This window comes from Perognathus longimembris, chromosome 1 (assembly GCF_023159225.1).
Source record: "Perognathus longimembris pacificus isolate PPM17 chromosome 1, ASM2315922v1, whole genome shotgun sequence".
Taxonomy (NCBI): domain Eukaryota; kingdom Metazoa; phylum Chordata; class Mammalia; order Rodentia; family Heteromyidae; genus Perognathus; species Perognathus longimembris.
The window spans coordinates 6,455,664-6,468,718 of NC_063161.1; the positions used below are offsets into that span (position 1 = coordinate 6,455,664).

At 36.6% G+C, this 13,055-nt stretch overlaps 1 protein-coding gene across 1 annotated transcript in view; it reads left to right on the forward strand.

Moving 5' to 3' along the window:
- Positions 1 to 13,055, forward strand: part of Enthd1 (ENTH domain containing 1) — a 107,965-nt gene that overhangs the window by 39,371 nt on the left and 55,539 nt on the right. The window lies entirely within an intron of this gene.

Here is a 13,055-nt window from a genome sequence, read left to right on the forward strand (position 1 = left end):
GAAGAGGAAAAGCCAGGTGCATGTGTCTCACACCTATAATTTTAGCTACTCAGAAGGCTGAGATCTGAGTATTGTGGTTCGAAGTTAGCCTAAGCAGCTAAGTCTATGAGATTCTTATCTTCAAGTAACCACAAAAATCCAGAAGTTAGGCTGTGGCTCAAGTTGCAGAGCAATTAGCCGTGAGCACAAAAGCTCAGGGACAACACCCAGGACCCGAGTTCAGGCCCTAGGACTGGAAAAAAAAAAAAGGAGGTTAATCTCTATCAAACAAAATATCTGTTAAACAAAAGCAATAAAAATTATGTTTGTAGATATAGAAAAATTTGAGAAGGTAATTGAGAGTTTTCAGACCAATTAGCAAAGGACTGATAATAAAATGTATTTGGAAACCAGTTTGATGGAGCTCACAACTAGGAACCATTGTAGACCTTGAAGAACAGAAGGATGTTTAGCATAGTCACAAAACTTTGTTTTCTTATTACTGAAAACAGCTGTTGGTAGAAAATAATTCTTACTGCTTGAAATGAAAATGTAAGTTGAAGTGGGGCTTTGTGAGAGTCAGTTGTTTCAGTCCAGGCACAAGATCTCCAAAGGGTAGTCATGTTTAAGATAGCACAACCTATAGAGAGGCAATGGGGGTAAGTAGATGATGTATTGGAAAAGAAAGACAGAAATTGAAAATGACTCCAACATTTGAGTTAGAGAATATAAGAGGGAAGTGATGTTATCACACAGGTAAATTTCCATCAAGAAGGAATTTAAAGGCATCAGTAAGTTATTTAGTTACGTGAAATGTAAAATTGAATGCACTGCTAGAGATCTGATTCCCAGGCTTTAGGATCTAGAGCTGAAACAGCTGCGCCTAGCTTTTCTGTGGTAAATTACCAAAGGAAAAAAAGGTGCTTTGAAGTAGGTTTTACACATCACTTTTTCTTTTTCCCCTATTCCTGGATGTTTCCCCTAAGTTTTAATTCTGGTACATAGCTTGGGTGGTTTTCATTTGGATGGTTTTGATTTTGGAGGAAGAAAGAAGCAGAAGGATAATTGCTGCTTGATGACAAGATGGAAAGCTGCAAAAAGCAGTTCCAACTCAGCATCTCTGAGCTATATAAGTTAGATACAGGCTTTTCCTTGTGTCGGTCATCTATCTGATCTTCCACAATGAGCTGTTTAGTAGTAATTTGTGTAGTGCACCTATAACTGTGTTAAAGAAGGAATACGGTGGGTTATGTTAAATGTACAGCAAACTTGGTGGACAGGTCACAGACTTTTATTCTAAGAGCCCTTGTATTTTTTTGAGAGATTAATAACAATATTAAAAACAAAGTACTTGATAAACCTTCAAGGAAACACTTTAATGAAGAGAAATAGAGTACATAAATTCCAAACAAGTAGAAAGGTCTTTACATTTCAAGAAATCTGGATCATGCATACTCCTTTAAAAAAAAAAACATACTGTAATTCAGTTAAGTTTAAAGACAAAAAAGATGTTAACTTTTTATACATTTGAATATGGAAATATTTCTTTTAGAATCAAACAAAAGAAAATTATTTCCATTCTTGCTAAATTAGCTTTGTATTGGAGGCCTAGAAGTAACCTTTGCAGTAAAACAAGTAACAGAAATTAAAAGCATAATTACTGAATGGAAAAAAACAAATACTTGCAGATAGGATTCTGGAAAGTTCTACAGACATTAAAAAATAAGAATTGTTTAAAGATGACTACAACATCAAAATGTATAATTTATAATCTATCATCCATAAGTAGCAAATATAATTCTTAAAAATATCCCATTTGGAATAAAAAATTACTGTATTTAGAAATAAGTTTTATAGGGCTGGGGATATAGCCTAGTGGCAAGAGTGCCTGCCTCGGATACACGAGGCCCTAGGTTCGATTCCCCAGCACCACATATACAGAAAACGGCCAGAAGCGGCGCTGTGGCTCAAGTGGCAGAGTGCTAGCCTTGAGCGGGAAGAAGCCAGGGACAGTGCTCAGGCCCTGAGTCCAAGGCCCAGGACTGGCCAAAAAAAAAAAAAAGAAATAAGTTTTATAAAAGTCTGTCATTCACATACTGAAGATTATAATGCTTTATTGAAATACACTAAAGAAGACTTATATAAATGTAAAGATATTCCATGTTAACCAAAATTTAAATGTGAACATGTCAGTTCTCTCTAAATTATATAGTTAGTAGTAGGTTTCTCAGTCCAGTCTTGATACTCTTTTGTTTGAGCCAGACAATTCTTTCTTGTAAGGGCTGTGTGTTATAGGATGCTTAGCATTATCGTTGGCTTCTACCCACTGGATGCCATTAGCAAGTATCTCTTTCTGTTGTGAAAATCAACAAATGTCTGAAGACATGGCCAAACGTCTCCTGGGGACAAAAAGTGCCCCAGGTGAGAATTCCTGGGTCAGCGCAGTTACAGTCAGCATCCAGACAGGGTATTTAAAATTGAATGTCACGGGCTGCTAGTAAAATTTATTTGAAAGAATCAAAAGCTTAAGACTAGTTGAGAATAACTGGGAATGATGATATACACCTGTAATTACAGCACTCTGAGGTAAGAAGATTGAGGGTTCAAGTTGAAGGCTGTCCTAGCTACTTAGCAAGACCCTTTCTCAAATAAATAAATGAATACACAAGTCAAAGCATTGCTGGAAAAGAATAAGCTGAAGGGCTGCCTTTCTAAGAAATTAAAAAAAAATAACTATGATGATTACAGTGTGATAGGGATGCAGGACAAGTGCATAGACCAAAACAGCTGTGCAACTGAGGAATCAGTAAATGACATAGGAGGCATTTCAGATTGGGTGAGAATGATGACTTGCAAATAGTACTGAGATAGTTACTTACCCATACTGACAAAAAAAGGAAGTTAGGTCTGTTCCTCAGAACATGCACAAATACAGAATTTCTAGATGAATTAAGGACTTAAAGGTAAAACTTAAAAATACTTAGAAGAGTATTTAAGAGGATATCTCTATTATATTAGGATAAGAAAAGATTTTTTAAGAACATAACAAAAAGTTTTTACTTTTTATGTGTGGTTTTGCCTTTTTTTATTTGTAATTGTGGGGATTGAACCCAGGCCTTCGTTTTAAGCAGGTCCTCTATCTCTGAACTGTACTGTCAGTTATCTAAAAGCAAAAACTGTTAAAAAGAAATTGACAGGTCCAACTATCATGAATTCTGGGAATAGCCCCAGTGAGCTGTATCTTTACTTCTTTTAACTTTACATTAAGCTGCGTTAATTACATCATTTTTTTTTTAAATTTTGTGCTAGTAGTAGGGCTTGAAATTAAGACATGATGCTAAGCTTTTTCCACAGCTGGCATTCTACCATTTGAGTATTTCTAGTTTTTTTCTTGTTAATTTGAGAAATGAGTATTTCCTAATTTTCAGATAATAATCTAGCTTGGCTGACCCATGGATCTTGGCTTCATGAGACCCAGAAACAGAACCAAGCCAATCTGTTTGGACCTGTAATTTAGAGAACTGTGAGCTAATAAGTGGGTATTGTTTTAAGCCACAAAGTTTGTGGTAATTTGTGACAGGAGCAATGGAAAACTAATAAAACTATATTAAATATAAAAATTTTCTCTTGTTGCCTGTGCATTGGAAGTGAAAAAAATCTTTGCCCAGATCAATGTCAACTGATTTTTTTTCCTTTAAATTTTCTTCTGGTAGTTTTAATAGTTATCCTTTAGTCTATTTTGAGTTGATTTTGTGTGCCGAATAAAATAACAGTGCAGATTTATAGCATTTCCCTAAGACCATTTATTGAAGAGACTTCATTCCCCTTTGTTCTTTTCCACTGGTCTATTTTTCTGTTTGATTTTGTTACCAGTACCATCTGTTTTGATTAGCTTTTTCAGTAGATTTTTTTGTAGTGCATTTTGAGATCAAAATACTCAAGTAGAAAGTAAAAACGAAAAACTCTCACAAGAATAGGAAATATTTTTGGGTACATATAGCTAATGAAGGATTAGTATCTAGAATATATAAAGAGGGGCTGGAATGTAGCTCAGTGGCAAAGCTCTTGCCTCCCAAGTGCAATGTCCTGGGTTCAATTCCCAGTACAAAAAAAGGAGTGGACAAAAACAAAAACAGAAAATATATAGAATTCTCAAATCAAGGAAAAAGGGAGAGCTGAAAAGGGAAATGAGGAAAAGTGGAAAGCATTTAACACTTCCGCCTCTATTATTCTATAATAGCAACAAATTATAAAATTAATATTGAGTATATTTTACAACAATAAAAAACATTAAATACCATAATAGAAGAGGTTGCTTTTCTGTTTGTTGAGCTAGTTTGTATTTACACATCTTTCATCTCCCTTTTTTCTATTGGAAGGTATTTGTTTAGTTATCAGCCCATTTCTATACATCTTGCTAATATTTAGGCAGCTCTGACTCGGTGCCTGTTTTGAAAGCAGTAGAGTAATGGTTTTCAGCTCACGTTCTGGAGCCTTACAGCCTCCATTTGGATTCTGATGACTTGGAATATCTAAACCCTTGTGCTTCAATTTCATCTCAGTGAAAAAGGATATAGACCCTCTAATTTGCCCTTAGTGGGGCTGGTTTCCACTCTTACATCTAAGACCAATTGTTTTCTCTATAATTGGTGGGCTATTTCTTACTTTACACACTTTTGTAGAGAAAAGAAGAAATAGCACCTATCTTCATTTGAACCTTTGGACTCTGCTCTGTTTCCCGTGTGTCTTGTACACGGCTCTGATCATCTGTCCAGTGGAGTTATGTATCCTGGTCCTATGGAGTTGGATGATATCCTCTGACTGATCCAGTGTGGAGCCAAACCTTTCCCTTCTGTTAAAGTGGCAATATTTTTATTTACACACACTGTCACATTTTTTCCTTGTAACTAGTTCTACTTCTCAGTCATAAGAGGAAAAATGCATTGCTCAAGTTATTTTCGTTTTCCACTTATGTGGCTATTGATGTGAAAATCTCAGGAACTTAACTTACTAGTACCACTTCTGGGAGAGAAGGGATGTCATAGATGTTGTTTCTTGTCTTATCCATCAGCTATTTTTTTCTTGTAAAAAATTACTTTTAGTGATACCTGTTTCTGTGTAACATTGTTGCCATTAACTTTTTTATTCAGTTTTGAATTTAAGAAAATATCTCGTACTTGGTAGGTGAAAATAGGAGGACTGTGGTTTGAAGCCAGGCTGTGCAAAGTTTATAAGGTCCCATCTCAAAAAACAACAACAACAACAAAAAAAAAACAACAAGCTAAGTGTAGTCCTGTATGTCTGTGGCCCCAGACACTCAGGAGGCAGAGTTAGGAAGATTGCTGTCCAAGACAAACCTGGGTAAAAGCATGAAATCCTATCTGAGAAACAAACTAAAAGCAAAAAGACAGGGAGACAGTTTAAAATGGTAGAGTACCATAAGGCTGAGTTCAATCCCTAGTACCAGTCGTAAAAAAAGAAGAGAATGGAGTGTTAATACAGGGAGGTAGAGGAAAGGGTAGAAAGAAGGAAAGCAGGAGAAAGGAAAGGAAATATTTCATTCAATATTTTTTGCCAGTCTTGGGGCTTGAACTCAGGGCCTGGGTGCTGTCCCTGAGTCACTTTGTGTTCAAGGCTAGCGCCTTACACTTGAGCCACAGTGCTACTTCCAGCTTTTTCTGAGTAATTTATTGGAGACAAGATTTTTTGCTGCCTGGACTGGCTTTGAACTGTGATTCTCAGATCGCAGCCTCCTAACTAGCTAGGGATTACAGGCATAAAACACTGGTGCCTGACTGGGATTTTATTTTGAGCCTCCCATATGTAAATACTCTGTAACATAGCAACATCCCCAGTCAAGGGGCTGGGAATTCTGTGTCACAATTTCACTTTGCTTTTTTTTTTTTTTTTTTTGCCAGTCCTGGGCCTTGGACTCAGGGCCTGAGCACTGTCCCTGGCTTCTTTTTGCTCAAGGCTAGCAGTCTGCCACTTGAGCCACAGCGCCACTTCTGGCCATTTTCTATATATGTGGTGCTGGGGTATCAAATGGCAAGCACTCTTGCACTAGGCCATATTCCCAGCCCCTCACTTTGCTTTTTTGACCCAGAAATCAGCTCCTGTACACTAAAACCAGCTTTTGTGTGACTGTTTTTCCTTGTCTCTGGAGCTGAGCATGTAACATAGTTTGTGTATCTTCCGTTTTCCTATTCTTCTTGACTGTCAGAGACTTAAATTTAATGTCTTTGTTAGCAAAATGCTGAAATAAGGAAGTGGCACTGTGGCTCAAGTGGTAGAGCACTAGCCTTGAGCTGAAGAGCTCAGGGACAGCACCCAGGCCCAGAGTTCAAGCCCCACAACCAAAAAAAAAAAAAAAAAAAAGCGGAAATAAAATTTTCTTAACTTCTTTTTAAAATCTCCAGCAGTAAAAGTTGATCCTTCTTTTTTGTTCTGTCTTCCTATTTCAAAATTATTTTTTAGAAATCTGCCAAAATATCTCAGCTTTCTTGTTTTTTATATTTCTTCCCTTCCTATCTTTTTGTTTATTTGTTTGTTTGTTTATTTATTTTACTCTGTGCCTGTGTGTGTATGTATGTGCACATACACACACTCATGCCAGTTCTGGGGCTTGAACTCTCAGCCTGGATGCTGTCCATGAGCTCTTTTGCTCAAGTCTAATGTTCTGTCACTTGAACCACAGCTCCACTTCCAGCTTTTTTTTGGTGGTGAGTTGGAGATAAGAATCTTATAGACTTTTCTGCCTGGGCTGGCTTTGAACCATGTTCCTTAGATTTTAGCTTCCAGAGTAGCTAGAATTACAAGCATGAGCCACCTGTGCCCAATTCTTCCTAACTTTGTAATCATGCTATGCCCAACTCTTCCTAACTTTGTAATCATACTATTCCTCCACTAATCTCAACTTTCACCTTTCAAGAATTTATAGTAATTTTTGCATACTGTTTCCTGTCCTTCTGAAGCACCCCAGAACTGACTAGAAACAGAGCAGACACAGAGGTATTTCAGTAATGGGTAGTGTGGAGCACCTTCTAGAACTTTGCTCTGAGGTCAAGGTGCTCCTTTCTTCTGCCACTATAGGGGTGGCAGCTAACAGCTTGCTGGAAATTCTGGAGAGCTGAAGAAAGGATGTTCACTCAAGGTCATGCCCCTTTCGCAGGGGAATATACACTCAATGGCTTTTGAAAGTGGCTCAGTTCTGTTGCTTCAAGGCAGTAACTGTGAAGAACTATTCAAGTATCATAGCTTCTGAAAGTAGTCTTCTCTTGCAACCTCATTGCTGCCCACTCCACTTCCCTTACTCTTTACAGATACTTTCCTATAAGCACTTCTAATGAAACCCCCACATAGAAATAGGAATTTGAGTCTGTGTCTTGAGGAAATAACTTCCTCTAGTTCTAAAATATAGGGCAATCATAATATATACACACAAACAGAGAAGAAATAGGGAATAGGCAATTGGAGCAAAATGTTAATAATTATTGAATCTGATTAGTGACTATGTAGGATTTATTGGTGCTATTGCAACTTTTCTGTCAAATTGAAATCATGAAAAAAGAAAGCCTAAAAAAAATACCAAGAGAAATAACGGTGCTTAAAATGCTTAAGTGTAATTATGCTCCAATTAATGAAATTGTAATCAGGTTTCCAAAATCATAATTCTCCAAAAGTTAAAGACCTAATCACCATGAGACTTTACTTTTATTTTTATCAGTTCTTCATTAGCCCAGTGAATATTTTCTATGATGGAATACATTGTCTTTCATTAAAAAACACACACACACAAAAAAAAACATTGAGACAGTCTCACTGTGTTTCTTAGTGTAGCCTCTAGTTTTTGGCTTCAAGTGATTCTGGTTAGCCTCCCAGGTAGCTGAGACTACAGCATGGACCATCATACTTCTGAAAAATTAATCTTAATGAAAATCAGTGACTTTATTTGTTACACCTGAAATGATACATTGATTCATAGGAACAATGTTTATTAAATTGAAACATGAAAAGTTGGCAAATGTGTACAATTTACGGAGTATTTGGATTCCAAGTATGCTGTTGCATTGTTAGTCTGATAGTCTCACTGACAGTTTGATATCTGATCTAAGAACTACCCCAGGGCTCACCAGTTCTGCTTTGAGATATTACCAGAGTGGTGCAGGCTCAACAGCGTCTGTAAGTTCTCTAGATACCAAGTGCTTACAACTGTGATGTCCCAGCCCTCATCTCAGAGTGACTTCTTAGTGTCATTTCCTGCAGCATCTTTACCACGTCTCTGAGACTTCTCATTCACCTACTCACCCTCATAGGTCTGTGATTTCACAGTCTCAGTTGTGAATCTAAATGTTTTCTCTCCTTCCACTTTGCTTGTGAAAAAAATCTCGAAATAAATATTGTATAACCACCTAATCTAATTAAGCACACCTCAGTTGTAGTGTTCTGCTAATACTAAAAAGAAAAAGAATTTCCATTGACCTTTTATATTCCGACTGCTTTTCCCTTACCCCAAACTGCATCCTCAAGTATGCAAGATATTTTTCTGTTTTTGTTTTTTGTTTTTGCCAGTCCTAGGCCTTGGACTCAGGGCCTGAGCACTGTCCCTGGCTTCCTTTTTTGCTCAAGGCTAGCACTCTGCCACTTGAGCCACAGCGCCACTTCTGGCCGTTTTCTGTATATGTGGTGCTGGGGAACCGAACCCAGGGCCTCATGTATACGAGGCAAGCTCTCTTGCCACTAGGCCATATCCCCAGCCCATGCAAGATATTTTTCTTCCACAGTTCTTGATATTCTTCTATGTTTCTCAAAAGCATTGTCTTCATAATTGGCCTTCTCACGTTTTAATTAACCTATTTCAATGATGTCTAAAGCCTAAGTCTATGTTATTTCAAAGATAATTTTGTTGGTGAAGGCTGAAGGAATGAAAATACAGTTCCTGATTAAATCTGAACAAAGTAGACAGATGATGTAAGCCCCAAGTCACCACTGCTTGCCAGTATTAATTATAAAATCTCCAAGTCCAAATAAGCCCATTTTAATTATTCATTTTCATGTGTGGTTGCAACAAAATGAAAAGCTACAAACATAAATGAAAAATCCTCATTATTTCTTCAGTATCCCTGGCGCCTACCATGCTTGTTCCTTTTGCTCAGATAGTTCCTTCTGCTTAGAGTAATTTGTCTTCATTTCCATTTATTAGAATTCTAGCCATCTTTCAAAGCCTTTTTCAAATTTTCCTTTTTGAGGTTCTTCCTAGAATTAGTTAATTCAAGAAAGTTCAGCATATAATTCTTGTCTCATTTTTTCCTTTAAGACTGTATGCTAGAATTATCTCCCTGGTCAGACTATACATGGTATCAGAAGGCAGATGCCGTGTCTCGTTCCATTGCTTTTCAAGGTACTTTTCTTGTATAATCCCCAGGTGATTTTGAAAAACCATGTATTTCCTTCCACATTTTTTAGATTGGCACGTGGAATTTTAGAAGAATAACTGCAAAGAGATAATATTTCTGAAATACTAGAAATATTGACATAGAAGATAGAAGAAAAGTAAAACAAGTTGGATATTGTGGTTCATGCCTGTAATCTCAGCTGCTTGGGAGGGTGAGGCAAGAGGATCACAAGTTTGAGGCCAACCTTAGCAACTTAGACCCTATAATAAAATAAAAAGAAGAATGTAGCTCAGTGGTAGAACACTTGTATGGAGAAAACTCTCGTTTGATCCCCTGAACCACCAAAACAAACAAAAGAAATCGTGTCAGTCTTTCACATGCATCTAAAGGGTTGTAAATATTGGGACAACAACTTCCATCTATTTGGAAACAAAACACATTATAGTGTTTAGCTGGCTGAAAACATCACATCATTCCTTTTTCTTATTGAAATTATATTTTTATTCCCTATCCTTCACAGAATTTTATCCTTATGTAAGGTGTTTTATACTTGAGAGTATTTTTCACATCAAATACGTATTTGTATGTAAATTAACATCATTTCTCTAAATATCTCCGGGGAAAACTTTAAATGGTAAAACAATTCCCTCCAGATTGACTTTGGGCCATGTAGCCCAGGCTGGTATTGAACTTGCTGTGTACTCCAAGGTAACCTCTACTTTCTGATTCTGGGGTTACAATTGTGTATCTGCAAGACTGACATCTTACACAGTTATTGTTGATATATAGCTTATCAAAACCACATGGATTCATATACATTTTTATAAATACTTGCCAAACATCAAGAATATAATATTATTGGAACTATGTGCATTTATGAGATACGTAAGACTTTTCATGTACCCACAGGTAAGTATTACTTATTATTAAATATAAGCAAAGTTCATTACCAATTCTGTTTCTGTTTTACATTTTCATGGGTGTAAATGCTCTGAAAATTAGTTCATACAAATTATAGGTGGGACTATAGGGTGCTTTATTATAGGACTGTCAATCAGTTCTATGAATTTCTTCCAAGTAATATGCCAACAATTATAGTTATTTATTACAAAAATATTTTTCATCTCTTGTTGACTGTTAAGCCTTCAGTATTATTGAAAGCAAAGAATTAGAACACCTTACTTTGAAAAAGATTTGTTAAAACAGTCATTAGAAGTAATTTACTTTCTCAATTTCTGGGAATAATACCAAGAAACCTTTACTAAAATGTATCAAATAACTATTAATTAAACCTGTTAGAGTTTAACCTAATATTCTCAGCAACTGTGGAGAAAATAAAACTATTAATTTCCTTATATCTGTCAACACAATAACTTTTTGAAAAAGTGATTTTATTATGGCATATACATTAAATATCTTTCTGTCCACTGTTAAAAACTACAAATTTAGTTAATTCAATTTTTGGAAAATATTTGCCATATAACCTACTTGGCAAAGCTAATTTTTATTGCCAAAGCAACTGGCCAGTTGGAGTTATGGTTCAAGAAGTAGAGTGCCTGTCTAGCAAGCATAAGACCCTGCTGTCAAATCCTAGTTCTACTCCCCCCCGGCCAAAAAAAACTATTTTCCCCAGAAAATATCTTACTTTATTTACACAAACAAATAAAATAATATTCTGATTAACCTCATTTCTGAATTCTTTCCTTAAGGTGGCTAGCTGAGGGTAGGACCTTATCCTGAGTCTGTTTCACTGATAACATGGAATCCTGTCCCCAGATTTCATTGCTTTACTCTCAGAAGATTCTCTCTTAGGAATGATGCATGCTTTAATGATAGTTGGGAGATGAAAAGCACAAGAGCATTATGTGAAATGTTACTGTCCTGCTGCTCCATACTGTAATATATAAGAGCTGAAAAGCAAATATACTGGTATACACAAGATGTGTGAGAAAGGGCACTATGGGGGTTTTGTGCCTTAAAGGAGACCTCCTTAACTATTGTTTTATTTGATAACTTTGATAACTTAGAGGTTCTTATGTTTAGGAAGATACACCATAATAAAATGGGTAATTGGTATGTCTTTTTGTGAAGTGAGAGAAAGTTGGTTATGAACAGAAAGAGAGAGCTTAGAACTATTTTGATACCTCTCTATAGTTACATTCAAAGGTAGATGAGTTTTTGGAAGGAATAATTGCAGGCAGACCTTGTAGATTGGGAAATGTATTCCTTTAAAAGGATTTGAGCTGGGCACCATTAGCCCACACCTATATTCCTAGTTAATCGGGAAGCTGAGATCTGAGGATCATGGTTCAAAACCAGCCCACTCAGTGAAGTCCATTAGATTCTTATCTCCAATTAGCCACCAAAATATTGAAAGTGGGCCAGGGCTAGTGGCTCAGACCTGCAATCCTAGCTGTTCAGGAGGCTGAGATCTGAGGATGGTAGTTCGAAGCCAGCCCTGGGAAGGAAAGTCCTATGAAATTCTTATCTCTAATTAACCACCAGAAAACCAGAAGTAGCTCAGTAGCCCAGCAGAGTGCTAGCCTTGAATGAAAAAGGCTCAGGGACAGCGCCTAGGGCCCGAGTTCAAGCCTAAGGACACCTCCCCACACAAAAAATAACAATAATGTGAGCCCACCTGGCTCCTGGGAAGTATTTACTCTACAATAGTTTGTATGTACTGGTGAAAAGGTAACTTTCTAATACTTCCTTCTTATTGTATATGATAATATTTTGAGATAGAATTGGTACTAACAATTTAGACTTTATTTTTTTCACTTGCAACATGGGGATTAACTGAGGGCCTTATGAATTTTAGGAAAGTGCTGTATCACTTAGCTACAAACCCTGCTTCAGAATAGGTACTAATATACAGTAAATAACAGAGAGGCAAAAGCTATTGAGTCTGAAAAATATTAAATTTAGTTAAAGTATATAAGTGTTTAAATAGAAATATTTGTGTTTATTGGTCTGTTTTTTTGTTTAAAAATTTTAAGTTGTGCTAAAAGTTACTTGTCTTATCCTTTTGCTCATATAGCACTCTACCACATGAGCCACAGTGCCACTTCAGGCTTTTTCTATTTATGTGGTGCTGAGAAATCGAACCCAGGGCTTCAGGTATGCTAGGCAAGCACTCTACTGCTAAGCCACATTTCCAGCCCAATTGTCATGAAATTTCCTTTCAATAATCTTCACATTTTCTAATTCTGTCTCTGTGTTACATGTTATTACATACTTAATATATTATACCTACTATTATAAATGTTTCAAATAATAAAACTAAGAGAATTGTTGATTTGAGAAAGGGTTATGGAAATTAAGTTGTAGTGTATATGTCTGTGTGTGCCAGTCTTGGGGGCTTGAACTCAGGACCTGGGCTCTGTCCCAGAGCTTTTTTACTCAAGGATAGCATTCTACCACTTGGGCCACACCTCCACTTTCCAGGTAAGAAAGATAAGAATATCATGAACTTTCCTACCTGATGAACTGCAGTCATCAGATCTCAGCTTCCTGAGTAGCTAGGATTACAGGCACGAGCCACTGGCACCCAGCAAGTTATACTTTTAAAATCATATTGAACTGATAATTACTGTAAAGTGATTAGCACAATGATTAATAAGACCAATAGATTATCATTGGTAGATGATGTATATTTAGCAGACAAAATGAATCTTGAGAGTT